The sequence below is a fragment of the Mastigoproctus giganteus genome, chromosome 9 (genome assembly GCF_048544385.1).
Source record: "Mastigoproctus giganteus isolate SK-2022 chromosome 9, ASM4854438v1, whole genome shotgun sequence".
In the NCBI taxonomy this organism is placed as follows: Eukaryota; Metazoa; Arthropoda; class Arachnida; order Uropygi; family Thelyphonidae; genus Mastigoproctus; species Mastigoproctus giganteus.
This window is the reverse complement of record NC_143583.1, coordinates 90,541,211-90,559,541: the sequence shown is the minus strand read 5'-3', so window position 1 is coordinate 90,559,541 and position 18,331 is coordinate 90,541,211. Positions and strand designations below refer to the sequence as shown.

Genomic DNA, 18,331 nt, shown 5'->3' with positions numbered 1-18,331 from the left:
ATTAATTTGTATATTTTCGATCAACGCAATTGTTAGAGTATTCTTTCTTCCAGGTTGCCTGATTCAATGTATTGGCTGCAATTCTAATTATATCATATGAAAATTTCAATATGCTCCTCCTCCACTGGTTGGCTCGGATGTTAATGACGTATCATCGGTAAAGTGGCACCTTACAGATGCCACCATAATGTGCCACTTCATCGTCACCAATCCATTATGATTTAATAATTACTGAGTTTCTATAAATATAGTCGTTATAAGTAATGACTGTATTGTATCGGAGTGGGGGAAAAATCACGTTTGTTCCATGTAAGATTGAAAAATTATTTTCAATGAACTTGAACAAAACACGTCGTACGTTTCCAAGTCAAATCAAAATTCCCTGTAATTTCGCTTAACTGTTAAATTGACAAATTTTACAAGTTGTGCACATATATCCATTTTGTGCTGAAGTTGAGCGCGGCATCCATGATAGGTTGCTATAGCGTAGCGTTTCTCAGACTGTGGGTCCGTGAATAATATCTGAAATTTGTTATCAATATCTAAAAGAGGAAAATATTTAGAGCATCAAAGAATATTGTTCAGTGTTGGTGTCTATGAAACATTTTCAAACTAAGGGAGGAGGGGGGTATTTATGTCACTGATGTTTGAGAACCCCCGCTATTGTGAATAAAGGGATGGAAAAGTGGTATAAGGCTGGAGAGGCCTTCATCCTGCAGTGGATTGAAAATGGCTGTGATGAAGAAAGTGGCAGAAGGACCGGTTATATATGGGCAGCTCCAACTGGATTAGCTTCATGAGCAATATTGGATTTAGATAATCTGGGGCCCTGACACACATTAAGATGCTAAAAAACTTCCCTCCTTGCAGTAAATGAGTTTGTCCAGGAGCTACCTTCCGCGATCTTACAGTCCTGGAGTAGTTTTACTACAGTAAATCTGGCCTCATTATAAGCAGAGTCCTACAGGGTTCTGTGATAGGATCCTTGTTTCTAATTTTCATAAATGATATTTATGATGGTATATAAATTTCCTGTCAAAATTTGTAGATGATAAGATGGGCAGAGTTTCGGATAATGATGACAGATACGAGTAAATTACACAAGTGGTCTAAAATGGTAATTAAGCTTTAATGTTGGTGATTTCAAGGTTCTGCATCTGGGTCACAATAATGTCAAGTTAAATTATCAACTGGAGATTTAACCGCACTGAGCAGTGTGGTTGCCGGTGTCTATAATCATTTTTGCAGCCCACGCCTGCTAATTGAGACCGCAGAGTTATTCAGACATTTATGGACAGCAACTAATTTCCGCTACCGATATGCATCCAAGTGTATGACAGCATATGTCAGCGTTCCTCACAGAGAGGGAACGTTCTTGACCAACAGTCAAGATCACTTGACTGTTGGCAGAAAGGTGTTATCTGGAACTGGAACCCTAAAGTTAGTGCGTGTAGGGCTGCCTTTAGGATGAAGAGGACTTGAGCGTTGTAATATGGACGACTAAAATCCTCTCAATGCTGTAGTTTAGTATAGCTTCTAAGACAGTGCCAGGAAAGTTCTGCCAATGATATACAGAAACTTTGGTAGTATAAATTGACATAGATAATCATTCCACCGTACAAATAGAATCAGCTACACTTTGAATTTCTCATTTACAGGTCTACAAATTCATCCCAGGATGGATATCAACTTGCTAATGCAAAGAGATGTTCTTACGGAAGGAGACTCCAATTCTGCAAAGTTTGGAAATTGGACAGCTGTGAGGACTGAGGTGTTTAGGGAGAATTTAGCAATTTTTCTCTTTCTAGAATAGCGCAAACAAGGAAGGGAGAAGGCATAAGTTCAAATTGCGGGAAGATAACTGCAGACTGAACTGTAAAAAATTTGCATGTAGTCAAACATTAACTGTTGCTAACTGGCCTTGTAGATTCGAAGAGCTTATGTAGACTTTAAGACAGGCTGTTAGGCAAATATTTGGAAGTAGACAGACTTTTTGTTTTGACGGCTGGTGCCACATAAGCTTCTCCTGTACTGTTTTACAATTTTAACGCTAATACAAACTCCAGGATGATCAATTAAACTAGTTATGAATGTGAATTTTTTTCTTTTTTATAATTGTATTTTAAAAGCAGTACAGTCAAAACGCAGTTAAGACTGAATAAAATAAAACTGTTTCTGAAGGAAGGGTGGTTAGGAAGATGCATTAAAAAGTCGGCAGTTCTACTCTAAATTACTATCATTATTATTCTAAGTTGTGATTTCCTGTCTGCAACTTAGAATCTTGCACAAGTCCACGAACGCTGCTCAATTCAAACGCAGGACGTAGTGTCATGTTGGCAGACAGCCCAGAGCGGAAGTCAGAAATGCAACCTCATAATTGCGGAGCCAGTGGCAAGGTGGTGGCAATGACCTCAATGGAGATGAAGGGGTACCTGTCTGCCGATAGGTACAGTCCACGTAACTCAGACCTGCGAAGCCCGGAAAAACAAAGTTCATACGAACTACAGCGACCTATAATGTTAAGCATAACAACAAGTATACATAGGGGATACAAATGAATGGAAGTCGCCCGAGGAAGGGTTACCGCTGGCTGTACAGAGTGTTTCATTGCCGAGTCAATGTGGGACAGCTGAGACTACACTAATAGTTTTTTTGAGCAAAAGTAACGGAATTCCAGCAACTGGAACAGAGTAATAGTTATATGGATTATAAACTTATTTCATTACAGATGCAAATCTGTGTGTAGTGCGTGTATAATCCACTTAATTTTGCCTAAATTTTCAAGGCAACCGCATCGTCTGACTCTTGATTGTACGCTCCATGGGGGCCAGCACGTTTTTTATGAGCACTTGTACTCCATTTGGTGAGGTGATGAAAGGTACACAATTAACAATACATTGCATCCTTCAAAACAACCCATTCTTCACACTAGGACAACCCCATTTCTATTAATAGCTACACAGCCTGTCCGATGGAATGTTTATCCTCGCTAATACCATGCCATCCAACTTCTTTTATTCATTAGGCCACTGCATGTTTTGAACCCATTGGCACTGCCATTGTGACGTGACTCTTCACTAATAGGGGCGACTGTGCAACTTGCGTGCATCAAAACAAGGGTGTGCTTCGCCGGTATTGTTAGTTATAAGTAGGAAGTGCATGTTTGATCCAAAGAGTGATGTTGAGATGATGTCCAACATTAATTACACCTATTGTCGGAAGGTGAAGACAGATGGGTTTCTACTTCCTCGAAATCAAGCTTAATGTTTTTTAATTTTTTTCCTCAAGATAGTGACCTCGCGGCATGAAGTACAGGAGGTCATGTTTATCCTCGCAATTTTCACAGTTTACAGTCATGGTACTATGAGGGATGATAATGAATCGTAAAGGGTACTATTCTTTCTCGTATCAAGGACACGTTTGTCTACAGTAATAAAATTCAACTGCCTCCAACTGAACAAATGCACATAACTATCCCGTCACATCACCTCGTGGCATACCTGCCTCTCAATCACAATTTCACAGCAGGTGGCGCCAAATTCACTGACTTTACTCTACGAGCATAGGTGTCACGTGCTATGCGATTGTTCTCACCTTCCATCCCATCCCATCCCATCCCACCCCACCCACACAAAACAATGAGCATGAATTTATCCCTTTTAACAACCTTATAAATTGGGATGAAAGTCCAAATCAAACTATGGTGAGGTACACAAACTCACCCAGCTTTACTTTTCATTACGAATGAAGATTCGGCCATCATTGCTTGGTAAACTTCAAACATCCAGCCGTTGTTTGTTCCTATAAAGCACGCATAAAAAAAGTGTTCAGTGATAGGCGGTCTGTTTTCTCTACTCGTGACAACTTGCAGAATGACGCATCAATCACACCCATAGCCACACCATGTGGATGCTCTTTGATTTGTTTTTAATCTCTTCACTCCTGTTCCTGAGTCACTACTTCCTTCCTGAAAGACCCACTCCCACTATTTCTGCTTCCAGTTCAAGGAAACCAAAACAAAGACGGTAGGTTTAAAAGGGTGTCAGGGTGGTCCCAAGTGGAACTGTATGACACACATAGGGTGTATAAGGTCCATTTCTACTATTGAGAACAGAGCGGATAACTTCAGTTATTTGAAAAGGTGTCTCAAGGCCAATGGTTTATCCTCGGCATAAGCACACCACAAATATTGCTCTCTCTGCATCTAAAAAACTGGATTTTTCTTTCGCTCGCGGCGTTACTTTTCTGCCAAACAGCTGCTCGCTCTGTACAAAACGCAAATCCGCCCTACCATGGAATATTATTCCCACGTTTTGGGCAGTGTCCCCAAAATCTCTCTCTCAGGCTTCTAGACTCCATTCCAAAGAGTGCAATTAGGTTAATTAATGACGTTTCTCTTACAAAGTCTCTCTCTCTCGTAGACTATCTGTTTGATGCATGCCTTTTCTATAAATACTTCCATGAGCATCGTTCTTCTGAGTTTGCTTCTATAATTCCCGCTCTCTCTTTCAAAACAGTCCGAACACGTACCGCAACCAGTCAGCATCCTTCTACTATCCAACTTCTAACAGCTAAGTACTATAGGTTTATCCTTCTTGTGCTCGGAGCAAAGCTCTCTTAAATTCAACATCGTATTTCACTGATTGCTTGTGGAATGATTTTTAACAATTCGGATAATCTTTCTGTGGATCAAGGGTTAAAAAAGCAGCGACTGAAGATTGCATTAACCATGTAAAGTGTATAGTTACACAGGATATAATCCACCACCTGCTATTCATTAAACATTGCGACGTAGTCACCAAGACAGCGGTGTGATCAGCCTCAGATTACTCAATCACACCGCGTGTTCCCATATGATGCCACAAATTAAATTAATATTCCTGTAGTGTAGATATTGAACTGCTGATCCTTTGTGGCCGTTCCTGAGTATAAATTAAAATTTTATTTATTGATATTAATTTATTACAGGTGCATTATAAAAGAGTTCGTTCGATGGTAGGGGTTTTCGCATTTATTTGTATTTGATAATTTTGTTTGCTTGAAATCGGGGGCTCTCTATTTAACAAGGCACAAATAAACTTGCGTTAAAAAATGTTTCAGAACTTCGCACATATTTCTAAAGGCGTGTTTAATTCTTTGTGCTTTAAATCTAGACGAACTGTTTTTTAAGGCGCATTAGCATTTATACACGAGCAGCTGTTGTCTTCGCCACGTCCGTCTGTTCACATGTAACAACTCTACTGCCAGTGGATGGATTATCATGAAATTTTAAACTTGGTTCACATAGAAAGATTTGTCCAGCCATCCCAAATGCAGGGATTAAAACGGGATTCAAAACCCAGCCTTTTGCAACCAGTGTGGAGAGGATGGTGATCATAACCACTACGATACCATGTTAGTTTTAGACAGTCTCTGCACGCTTCGCGTGTATTATGTAAGACTCGTGAACGTAGTAGTGTCGCTTTTAAAGATATATACCCCACACAAACACACATTAGTTCCGTTTTAGGGACACTTATGGTGGAGGCGGTGTTCTCGCGTGAGGCGGAATAATGATCAATGGCCGAACCACTCCATGTTTTTGACAGGGGGTACAATAACTGCGCAGAGGTACCGAGAACAGATCCCAGAACCCTATGTGCGACTTTTTAGGGGTGTGGCTCCCCAGATTTTCTTTTCATGCACGGCAGAGTTCATAGAGTTGAATTCAAATGGTGGAGGAACATCTTGAAACTGAAGATATCCAACGATTGCTGTGGCCAGCACGATCACCAGACTTAAATCTAATCGAACTTGGGTTGAACGCCCTTGGGCGTCGACAGCCAACTCCTCGATCACTTGCAGTGTCCTCATTCCATAGTTATTCTACGACAGACCACCAATTTTTTTTCCTCTTCATCGCAAGCTTCACGAGTTACACCACGTTTTCTATCTATTTGTTTTGTTAATTTTGTTGAGCAGTGAGCTCTTTCATCGTCCAGGATCAATGCCTCAATTTTTGCAACACTCTCTTGTGTTAGAGCTGTTGCTTGGCGTCCTGGGACTTCTTCACATGCACTGAGATTCTTTCACATTTGAATTGGTTATACCCTTGTGCAACAGCGCTGTAACCGGGACAGTCTTCTCGGTAAGCAGCGACCATTTCTTGCAGAAAGAGGAACCGAGTTACTGATCTGTAATCCACTTTATCCATTATGACCTTTCATTTCATTCAGCGCTGCAAAGAAAACAATGAATTGCCAGATCGAAACCAAAATTTGTGTGGTATAAAAAAAAAAATCTTTCCATCACAACTAATTCTGGGTGAATACAAATCTTTTTGAACCGCCCTTCGTATAATAGATCGGTATAATTATAGAATAAATTTTTTTCTAGTGCAGACTTCAATCTGCAACGTAGTATAACAAAAGGAGATATGAAGTTTCTGACCAGGTCATCTCCTTTCGTGGGTCCTAATTTGTAGAATTTTATTGATTGAATAAAAGCGTCGAATTCTATTTTTTTTTTCTTGGACACTAAGTACAGTGCCTAAAGGAAAAGACGACCCCCGCTTTTTAAGGCCTAATTTTATCCGCCAACTTTAAAATTCTTTTATATTCCAGTCAAGGTACAAGTCCAAACCAGTTAACTGTGTTCCTAAAATCGCTAAGATGTGATGATTTCTTAGAAAATATAACACTGATAGTTTCATCGTGTCCAATTCAATAACCCACCTATATTTACTCGCGACAACCCTTTTTCTTTTATGTTTCCGATGTTGATTCCTTGTAAGGAAAAATGAATCCTTTGCGTGTTCAATGCCTAGATGACCTAAGGCAATATAGAAGGCGCTGTAGGACACGCAGTCTGTTTATCTCAAATGTCCTGGAAAGCAAAGCGTAAGAAAATTCACCGAATGCAAAGCTAGTCATTAACGTTTTTCTGTTTCCTTGCAGTAATCAGAGTCTGAGATAGAAAGGAACGGTCGCGGTATAATTAAGACGGTTGCCATAACAATGATCATTATACAAGGTGTCGTGACAGTAGCTATCCTTCTAGAACAAATATCAGACGCCTATTGCGAGCCAACTTATTGAAACTGAGTAAAACTTGCAATCAACTCTTCTGCACAGACTTTTGGTCCTTAGTTATGAGTTAGATTTTTGCCGGATGGGATGGCGTTATTGCTAACAAATGATGCTGGAAACCTTGACAATCTCCGAAATCCTTCACTAATATTAAGCAAATATTGCTTTTTTGTGAGCCGTTCTTCACAGAAGTCCTTTAAATGACCCAACCAAAAAGGAGAAAGGATTGCCTCGAGCATGATCGAGCCTGAGGTCATTTGTCTAGTCTAACGTGTTATCATGGTTGAATTTATGCCTAGACAACTAAGCGTAGGGGCGTAATTTCAGAGGGCCCGTTAACTGGAGTTTCTTAATTTGATAATTTTCTCCCAGACTACTTTTACCCTCCGTGGGAGGCTAAATTTATAAATCCGCCCCAGTGTGTTACCGACTTTAATGAGACTACACACCACCGATGCTTCTAAACTCCAAGAAATCTTTAGTGAGTGAAAGCATCCACTGCGGACTGTTAATGCGACTGCGCAATACAATATGTGAAATCAGAATTAGCAACGAGGCATGGCTTCAAGATTTAGATTTAGGCATAAATATAGAACCCTATGCTCTACTTAATTAACAATTTTTGTTGGTAGCTATGAAGCTTACAATTACAGCTTTCAGAAACAAAATTTGGATGGACATTTTCGTGGTACGAGTTGATGGAGGCTATCAGTTTGCTATCATAGCCGTTAATGAGCCATCGTGGTACGAGGATTCATTTGTGTTCTACATGAGCTCGTGGAGAACTTAGTTGGGGGTAAACATTATAAAATCTCTTAGATCAATTCTTTCTCTTATTTTACCTAATAAAGCAAGACTCTTATCTAAAGATCACTATCGTCTATTCCATCTTGAGGTAGGTCAACACAAAAAGCCTGAAATCGCTCAGCAACAAACTAATGTCGTGTAACAAAAAATATGTACCTGCAGGCGCTTCTCGTATTTGGTCTTCGCGTGAATCGCTTGGGATGGGATAATGCAAACATTTCCCCACTAAAAATAGGCGTGTACATATTTCTTCTTGGAACAGCTCTAAATTACCAATACTGCAACTTTTGCAGGTGGGAGTGCACGACGATGTTCGGAGTGATGTTCTCACTTTCTTTTATGGAAAGTGCGCTAAATAAACAAGGAAGTCGCATTATCGGTCCATTGAATGTGTTAAATGAGATTAATGCACTTAGAATATGACGATAAGATACCGTTTAAACACTACTTAGATTTGACGACCTCTCTTTCGAACTGAAGGATCATTATTCAATAGGAAGGGGCTGCAATAGGAACAACCCATTTCTCCAACATACCAGCGTGCCAGGGCACACCAGTTAGGATACACTGGTATACAATGTATACCACAACTTACCTTAGGGCGCTGATTTCATGGATTGTCAAGATTGACATGGTAGCAGCTTATTTAGGGCCGGGCTGAGCGAGAGTGGATACGTTGCTAGATAAAGACTGAAAACTGCTGATTTAAATGGATACTGTAGTCCAGCATTACCCAAACGTTTTCGGTCTCGAACCACTTTTGGTTCTTAGCTTTAAATAAAAATAACAATTCGGTTTATACTCCGGGACAACCACACGGCAATAGGGGTTCACAAGCTACAGATAATACGATAAACAGCACGGTATTTGACAGTCACGGGCTTCAACCCTGGTCACTCAAAGCACGTGTATTATGCACTCTCGGGTCTGACCACCCAACCGGTGGAGCCACCACCAAAATAAAATATTGTTCTCAATAATACAAACCTTGTGTAGACAAACAAAAAATTTTTCTACCCACCTTCAGAATTTGCACTTCCACGTTTCAAATTAAAATATACGTTTTAATATAAAAATGGATTACTCATGACTATGTTCTTAACAGATTGAAAATAAAAGGTGGCATCAAAAAACTAAATTAGCCTCTGGGCGAACTATAGAATCAGCGCTTCCAGGGCAGAAGTGGTTCAACTAGGCAACCGCTAATTGGCCAGTATGGTTGGTCTCCTCGAATTTGGCGCTCTAGACGATCGCCTAAAGAATCAAGTTGATTACCTCTGTGTAGTGTACTACAGATGCCTTCTGAAAGTCGGATTGTCAGTTTTGTTGGATAAAAAACCTAGTTCCTTCATTCACTCACCCACTAACTGAGTAGCATACAAGTAAAATGCGGGCTGAACAATAAAAGACATTGGAAAAGCACATGAACTCTTCAGTTGACAGACTGACCTTGTTTGATTCTAAGTGATGAGCATATTTTGACGTTGGTACCAAACATACGGTCCACAAATTCATTTCTCCTTTTGCAATTAGTACTTTTCAATCCATCAACGTACATATAGGATTTAGGATAAAAGCGTAGTTAAAGCAACATTTTCTATTTTATTCTGTTCCATTATTTTGCAAGACTGCAGGAGTTCCTAAGGCATTAGGAACTCCTGCAGTCCCTTATTTCCTTACTTAATTATTTGGGGAGGTGTATATAGAAGCGTAAAAGAGGGGAAACACAGTCGGTATTTTTAATGGTAAGTCATGAGTTTCTCAATTTATGATGGCATTCATCACAGCCACACTTTTTCATTTTTAGACAGGTTAGCGTTAACTGATACTTTCTCTTTACTTAAAAAGGGCAAGAAGATGGTCCCACCCAATACCCACAATTCATAAAAATTGTCATAAACAATATTATGGAATTAATCCGGCAACTTTAAACTTTATTACATCCAATATTTTAGAGATTAAATTGTGATGATAAATGTCATGAACCCCCACCTCCTTCTGTGTGGCGCCAAAATAGGATTGTTTTATTCCGCTATTTAAGTAGCATCCCGACTTCCCCAATAGTACTTGACCACTTCCTTCTATTACGGAGTTATTTATGATTCGTTTCGGCAACAGCCGTGAAGGTCTAATTATTTATGAATCCCACTGTGAAGGACACCTTTGGTGGAAATTGATTGACTCTAAGAATCAATGCAAATCTCTTTAAAGGACTTACGGGCAGCCATTAATCTTACTTTGAACAGCCGACATCAGACGTGATAACTTAATGGATTCGAAGTACTGCAAGGGAAAAGTAAAAAGGAAATTGCGTATTGGAGCAGCCCGCTATTGTATAGCCACAGCTGCTGCTTCGTGCTTGACGAGTTGGGAGTGTACAACGGAGGGGGTGGGTGGGGTCCCGTTAACTTATTCTGCAGCACGTTCGGGATGTGAAAAGTTACTGGCGCAGCTACCTTCCTTGCTCCCCACTTCGGAATCAAAGTCCGAGCAACAGAATGTTAGAAGATAATTCTTTCCTCACCAAAGAAAGTTATGTTTCTTTCCACCCTATAGAAAGATTTTTTTTTTTTTTTGATTGCAGATATCGATTACACAAATCAAAGATCGTGCTAGAAATAAACGAAGCCATTTTTTTTGTCTCGTTTCTTCTTTCCCCCTCCTTACTGTTTGCGTCCTTGTGGCTCCAGCGAGTCGCGAGGACATTGATAATCCCGTATACCTGTCCATTTACAAGCCTAACGAATCTGAAACTTCCCCCTTCCGTCTAAACTTTAATGGCGGGAAGGTCAGCATCTTGTCCTCCGCCTTATCTGGAGACCCACAGGTATGATTAGCCTTGTCTTAGAGCAATATACTGACGTATGTTCGGACACGGACGTGTGACGGTCAGAAATACTGGCTTAATAAATCTCCCACTCTATTAGGTGATGTAAAATACAATCACAGATGGACGTATTTCGGAACATTACACCAACTCTTCAGAAAGACAGATAAAAAAAACATTCTTCTGACCATGAATGGCCTAAACTTAATTTTATTTCGACAATTTATTAATAAAGGTCCTACCAATTCTTTGATTTTCTGGATTGCATGTCGTATAAGGATCCAGGTCCATAGAAACACTACAGCGCAAGATTAATTACTGTCCCTGGACTTCTTCTCGTTTTAAAGTTTATGGGAGGCATTCTTTTTTACCAAAATATGCACATAACAATGTCAGGTGTTGTCATTGATTAAACCGCCCTCTGTGGGCGAAAAACACTCGAAGAATTCGAAATACAACACCCAATTCATCATGCAAATGAGACAAAAGACACACTTGCGGAAAAAGATTCGGGAAATATTTTATTTGTGTTGCAAAGACCCCTCAAGCATGCGGCACAAGGCACTTGCTTCAACGCGCGTGTTTTTACGAAAACAAAAGGCTCAACCCTGACCCATATGGAACAGAATTTCGTGAAGTAGGTGTCCGGCATGAAAAACGTGTGCGGAAACATGTCTGGGGTTATTTACTGCCTCTCTGGCGGAGTGACACACACGAACAGGAAAAGAATGGACGAAGGAAGTTTCTTTATTTTCGAAATGCTACTTGGAAAAAAAAAAAAAAAAAAAACTCCCTAGGTTTGAAGGCCTCACCTGCCGCCGTTTGCTGAGTTCGCACTAAAATTAATATTATTCGAATTAAAAAGGACGAATTAAATTAATTCGTTAATTCTCTCCTCCTTAGCGAGATGTTTTCTACTTAATTTTTACTATTTACTAAAAAAAAAAACAACACATTCTTCAGTTTTTTTCCCAACGTCCCTCCTCTTTTTTATGGTTGAACCTCGTTTTAATATTTCTATAAAATATTTCCAACATACAGGTTTTTCTTAATTTGCAGAACAGGTTCTCGCAACTCCAAACAGATTCCACCAAACGTGGCGTTGTGTGTAAGAACGCTTGCCAAGCACTTGACTGCTAAATAACACACGAAGGCTTCATTTATTATTGAGGAATCCAGTCCGAGTTCTGCGGAACCAGATAGGTTTCTGAAAACTCCAGTTGTGTCTTTCTTAACTGCAAACAAAACAAAAATGCCGTACGAAGGCGACATGGCCGCCGACTTCATGGCTCCATTATAACCTTGGACCTGTGTAGGTTGTCAGTCCTGTTAGGATAAGGCATACTCGACAGCACGCGCGAAAGAGAAACGAGAAAGAGAGAGAAAAGAAGTGTCCACTTGACGACTGCGTTTTCCTCCGGTAGAGTTTGGGTTTGCCACCGGTTTAAAGCGAGAATTCAGCGATCTGCCCACTTAAGTAATGGGTGGCTGAGAGCGTTATGCTTCTCTAATGACAGGTGTATTTCCTTGGCTCGCCACTCACATCTGAACTGGACAACTTCGACGCATCCAACAACAGCGCATCCATAAGGCTTTTTGATGCACACAAAAAAAGAAAGGAACCAGTCTTATGTCTTACTTGAAGCACTGACTGCAAAAGAACTGCGACTGGCATCTTGCCAGATGCCTAGTCTCCCCCTCCACCCTTCCGTACTACTCTCGTGTTTACGTAACTGCGAGCTGTTTATTTATTCGATGGTAAAAGTGACAAGGGCTCCTTTTTTTCTTTTTTCTTCTTTTCCTCCGCTTTCAGCTCGTGTTATGTTAACAGTGTCATATTGGGGGTCATGCATGCGTACACCGACGAACAACAATATGCGTGTGAGTGAATAAGTGCGAGGTGGATTGGTTTCTCCTCCCCTTCTCTTGTTCAAGTGTTTCAGCCTTGGATAACACTTAGAAAACCTCTCGATCTTTTGCAAGACAAAGTTATGGCCCTATTGTACGATGTCCGCCATATAATGTCAGCTTTCTCTCTGTCTGTTTTCCCTCCCTCCTCCCCGTGCAACTTAATTGCTTCAAATTTCTTGGCATCTTTTTAATACGTGACGCCTGCCAAGGAGAGAAAGGACGACTTTATATTGTTTTTCTTGAGATCTGAAGGGTTTCTTCTGTTCCGGGTAACCAATCGCTCAAAAAGAACCGACTTACTGCTTGTATTGTAATACCTCACGTATATTCCTTTCGCCCCTGCCAATGCAATTTTTTGAGTTTCTTGAAAAACAAGCTTTAGGCAGGCAAACGACACTCTTAGAAGAGTGTCTTAGAAGAGCATGGTCAGGTTCTGCACACAATTATGTTTGTTTCGAAATACCATATTTAGTTATCTCTTCAAATTGAGTTCTGATAGCGCTGGACGAAAGCCTGCAACCGAAAGGGCTCAGTGATGGCAGGATGGACAGAATCAATGGAACATTTTTACGTAGCGAGGAGGTGGAGAAATTAATACAATATTACAGGGCCCTTTTCATTGAACAAAGAGTGATGACATTTTCTTGTTTGCATCAGGATACTTAAATGTCTTGACACGGCCCTGGTTCGGATAAGTTATGTGTAGAAAAAGAAACCTCGCCCACAATTTACTGGAGGTTTTTTCAGCCAACGCCGCGTGCAAATCTAACCGGAAATGCAGATAGAATACACAAAAACGACCATGTAAACTAGCACGCCAGTTAGTTTAACACACTGTAGTAATCAGTGAGCAAAAAACCTACAACTCAAGCAAAGAAGAACCATGGGTAAGATGAGCTACATTATTGTTTTCATAACAAGGAACTCCAAACCCTTGTCAACTGCATTAATAATATCTACATCCTGTTGTAACCTTTGATGCTCTCGGCCTCTGCAGCTCCAACCGGTATGTTCGGAAGAACACTGGATGCTGAAATTAATCCTCCCCCCAGCACAACCCGACTTTACTAATCGGAACAAAGCAGTCAAAAGTTCTTGCTCGCAATCTAATCTACCATAAAGATGCTCACTTCTGATGCCTCTCGTGGACTTCCCGGAAATTTGCCAGTAGTGCGTCTACAGTGTAGATGAATGAATAAATCAGTATTTATTTTGTCTCCAAGTTTGGTGGCCAAGTGTTTGATTCTTCGGAGGCAGAGCAGCGATTTCCCTTTTGTCTCACGCGAACTAGAGGGAAAAAAAAAGAACCCAAATAAAAATGTTTCACCAGAAGGAGGAAGTTGGGTTATTCCGCATTTTTCAGCCTGAAAAACGTACAAATTGGCCGGTGAAAAATAATTTCTATGGACACAATACAATGGTCCAAGTCCAGATGCGCCTAAAAGTCAACAATAAACCGCTAATAACTATGGAATAGACCGAAAAGGGCCGGGAATACAAACTGTGCGCTGTTTAGATATAACTTTTAGGTGACCTTTCATGAATTCAACTTGATAATAGCATGCTGCAGTCCATAAAAATTTTGTCGAGAGTCCAGGCAGCGGTTGCAAACCATAATTTGAACATGAATTAAAACTACGAGGAGCTCTTATTTTAGGGACTTGATGAGGTAACTTATTATCCATCAATTATTCCTCAACTAACCCGAATAACTTGATAAACACAAAGATCAGTTTGCAGCAGAGCAGTAAATTAAAAAAAAAAAAAAAAAATGCTCTATTGAACGCCATGTAAATGACCTTGATATCACGCACCATATCAATGGTCATGTGGGTGGCAGGTTCTACTGATGACACCCATTTTGTTGGGTACCGTCCATATGTTATGTTAGAACTTTGAGAATAAGCTTCCATGGCCACTGCTACTTTAGTAGAGGCGTCATTCCAACCATCTGTCTTTATTACAGATAAGATTTCGTCAAGCTTTCGAATACGGTGACTCACACATGCGCATTGTCATGGCAACGTAAGATATACCACTCAGATTATAGTGTATTTGCTAACGTAACGTCCAACCAGAAGTAGGGCAATCAGCCGTTGAGTGGTGTGTAAGCTATGATTTCAGCCAGATATATGTGGGGTAGAAGGCACACAAGTGGCTACCTTTTATTTTATGTATTTTTTGTTATAAATAATAATAATAATAATAATAATGCATTGAATAAACGACTTTCCAGTTATTACATTCAAATTTCTTTTATTCCTGTACATTTAGACTTTCAACGTTATGAGAAGCCAAAACATCTAAAAACTGGACTAACCAAGGTCTGAACTTTCTCACTGGCTGCTTAACGATACTTTAATATGAGGGAAGCTCTCTCGTATATGTATCCCTCCCATTAAAGTAATGGTTCTCGAATTGTGGTCCAGACCACGGTGGTCAGTAATTGCTCCGGGTGGTAGTGTGGCGTGAAAATAACAAGAATTATAAAGAAGGGCGTCTACATCATCACACTCCAGTGATCCGAGAAAAACTCGTAAACTAAATAAAAATATTTAGAAAAAATTTAGGCGTTAAATTCACGCTGAGGATTAAAGAATTCAAGCGTGGATGCACGCTTCACGACTAAAAGGCTCATACTCGCACAGGTAGTTGGAAAAACGGCTTTTAATTCAGAAACCCAGCACACAGTAGAGACACTTTTGGGCTGTACGAAAGTTCCAGTCCTTCGGGGTATACTTTTTTAGTAACTTCCGATTGGTGTCGGAAGCAGTGTTGCCATTTTAGCGGTTTTCCCGCTAGATTTAGCGGAATTGCTTCAGGTTTAGCGGATAAAAATATGAAATAGCGGATAGCGGATTTTTTAGCGGGAAGAGTATAAATGTTTAGCATTTTATGTATTTTGGCAATGTAACATTTAAATTGAGAAATATTAATTTAAGAAATATTAAATTAATTGTTCAATCAATTATTTAATTAACACTAAAAATAATTCATAATTGAAATAGTAGGGATATCATATTTCATAGTTTTTTTTTTATAAAGTGAAGAATCGGTTTTATATTATTCTGGATTTCCCTGAGGAGAACCCCAACAATTTTACGTAGTTACGCTCGCGGTCAAACGACCTGATCGTTGGGTCATAGCTTTAAATTGTTGAATCAAATCTAAAAATGTGGAAAAAATTCTAATGACGCCTTTTTTTTGAAACCGCAAAGGAATGGCATTGGATAATTTTTCTTCGTCGTATTTGTTTGGCTTCCAAGAAATGCGATCCGAATTACCGACATCTCTTTCAACGTTTCTAATAACCACAGAGCAATAAGTAATAATTATTTCTAATAACCACAGAGCAATAGGTAATAATTATTTCTAATAACCACAGTGTAATAATATCTTAGTATAGTCAGTCCTCGTATAGCACGATAGTTGTATTCCTAGAAATCCTCGTGCAATATAAACAACAGGCCCTATGGGAAAAATTGGGTTAGGTGCCGACCACCCAAGATTGAACACACATTTGTAACCAAAACATTACCAAACACAATAAATAATCGTAATAAAATACGTAAGTATTTTATTACGATTATTACGTATTTTTTTATTACGTAAAGGTCGTAATAAAATATTGCTAATGCTTTTGCTTCTATCGTAAGCAAACTTGTTTTTTGTTTGATTTTATATAAAAACAGATGACAGCCGTTCCATCTCTTCCAATTCTTTGTGTCTTAATCTAATGGATTTTAATTACACTTTTAGTTGTTCCCGCTATGAAAGTTGTTTTTATTTTCTCCGCATTCTTTGTAATTCTCGGCGTTGCCTCATTTAGGCCTGTAGCACGTGCAATATCACGTGGTCTTTCATTTCGCTCAAAGCTCAAAACAAATGAAAATTTTAAAAATTTGGCGGGTCAAGTGCTAAAAATAGCGGATTTTGAGTATGCGGCTAGCGGGAAATATTATTAAGAGTTGGCAACACTGGTCGGAAGTTCCAGTTCTTCAATGAGGTTGATGATCCTGTCAGTTCAACTTTTCAACGGCATTGTGCACAAATCAGTCTTCTACGACCCTCGCTGTATGACATGAAACACTATCGCGCTAATACTGAAAGACCCTGTTTCTATAGTAACAATGTATGTCGCGCATAATTGTCCAAAACGCCAAGTACGTTATGGCAATGTTGGATTTAGATGATTTCAGTCACTTGGCCCACATATTTTTCGAAGTCCTAAAATAAGATCGCAAGGAACTGTGGACCAACAATAATTGCTTTTAGCGAACCCCTCGCCACTCTCAGGTCCTGGAACAACTGTGTCTCTGTAAATCCGTCCTTAGATCACGTACTTCACGGTTTCAGTGCATCACCACTTCGTAGACGGAACCAGCTCAAACAGTCCCATCAGACGGTCTTTACCAACTTTATGGTTAAGACGATGCATTCCATCAGGTAGGATTCTCCGGGATATCTGCACACTCAGACACTTCCATCGGAACAAAACATTGCATAGTGACAATCGTCACTCCAGAGAACCCTCTAGCGCCCTCGTGGGTAGCGCAGTTGATATAAAAGTCAGCAAGTCCACGCTGACTTCAGACATACCAATATAAATCTTTGGGGTATGCACAGGAAGAACCAAGTGATTCTGGCCACAAGGTGTCTTCAGGAGTTCGACATAATTTCACGTTGCTTTGATGATCGCTAGAAATCTCTGATAACCATGGGCATTCCTCGTCTGTGGAATAACAAATAAATAAATAACATTGCATGAAATCAAGATAGTTAAAAAATCGTTTTTAAAACTGATACTAATCTTTGACATAGTCACCTGAGTAATGGCGCCCACTAACGTTAAATATACTTCTTAGAGAACAGCGCTCTTTATTTGTTGCGTAAGACCGGGAAAACTTGCGCTGATTTGCTTCTTGATACAAAGGATTTTTGGCCTTTTTGCAGTAAAAGTTTCGCTTTATAGTTATGCACGCAAATGACGCATTTGCGTTCAGCGTACGTAAAGGTTTCTTTTATATTGAAGATAGCCTTGACGTTGTTCAGATCAGGTTCTATTGCCTTCACCCTTTATCAGCAGACCTATTTTGACTTTCAAAGCTGCTGACACAGGATAAGGTTCTTAATAAATATTCACCGAGCGAAGAAACAGATCAAGATCTGAATGCAGAAATGATCGATATATCTCCAGTGGAATATATTCCAAACAATTCAGGAAACGACTATAATCGCCGCTTAGCGCAAAGGGAAAAATGAATTTGCAATTAGTTTCGTGCGCAAAATCTAAACTTTGAAAATAAATAGTTATTTTGAGTGTACTCGAAGTAAAGTTTGTGACATGTATTTTTATATATATATATACATACACACACACACACACACACAGAGTGATCACTGGATCATGACCACCTTCCTAATACCGTGTTGGGCCAATGTTCGCACGGATAACAGCTGCAATGGATCTCCAGCTATGCTGCTTGCAAGGCTTTCTACAGTGTCGGAATAGATGACGGTTGTGCGTCCATACGTTTCACTTTCCGTTCCAAAACATCCCACAGGTGTTCTGCTGGATTGAGGTCAAGAGAATTTGGAGGCCAATCAAGATGGGTGATATCTTCACACTGGGTTCCTTGAACCACTCTTGCAGTGTGCGGACAGAATGACGTGGCGCATTATCGTCTTGGAAGATCCCGTTTCTGTCCGGGAAAAAATG

The 18,331-nt window shown here is 39.8% G+C and overlaps 1 protein-coding gene across 3 annotated transcripts in view; it reads right to left on the bottom strand.

Annotated features, from left to right (window-relative positions):
• The window catches only part of LOC150080534 (semaphorin-5A-like), a 240,986-nt gene that overhangs the window by 185,140 nt on the left and 37,515 nt on the right, over window positions 1-18,331 (bottom strand). Inside the window, exon 1 of one of the 3 annotated variants that reach the window (XM_090381776.1) lies at window positions 17,438-17,520. The exons of the other annotated variants lie outside the window; for them this stretch is intronic. The gene's annotated coding sequence lies outside the window, so the exon portion shown is untranslated. Of the gene's footprint in view, window positions 1-17,437; window positions 17,521-18,331 lie in introns of those variants that run through there. 3 annotated transcript variants of the gene reach the window in all.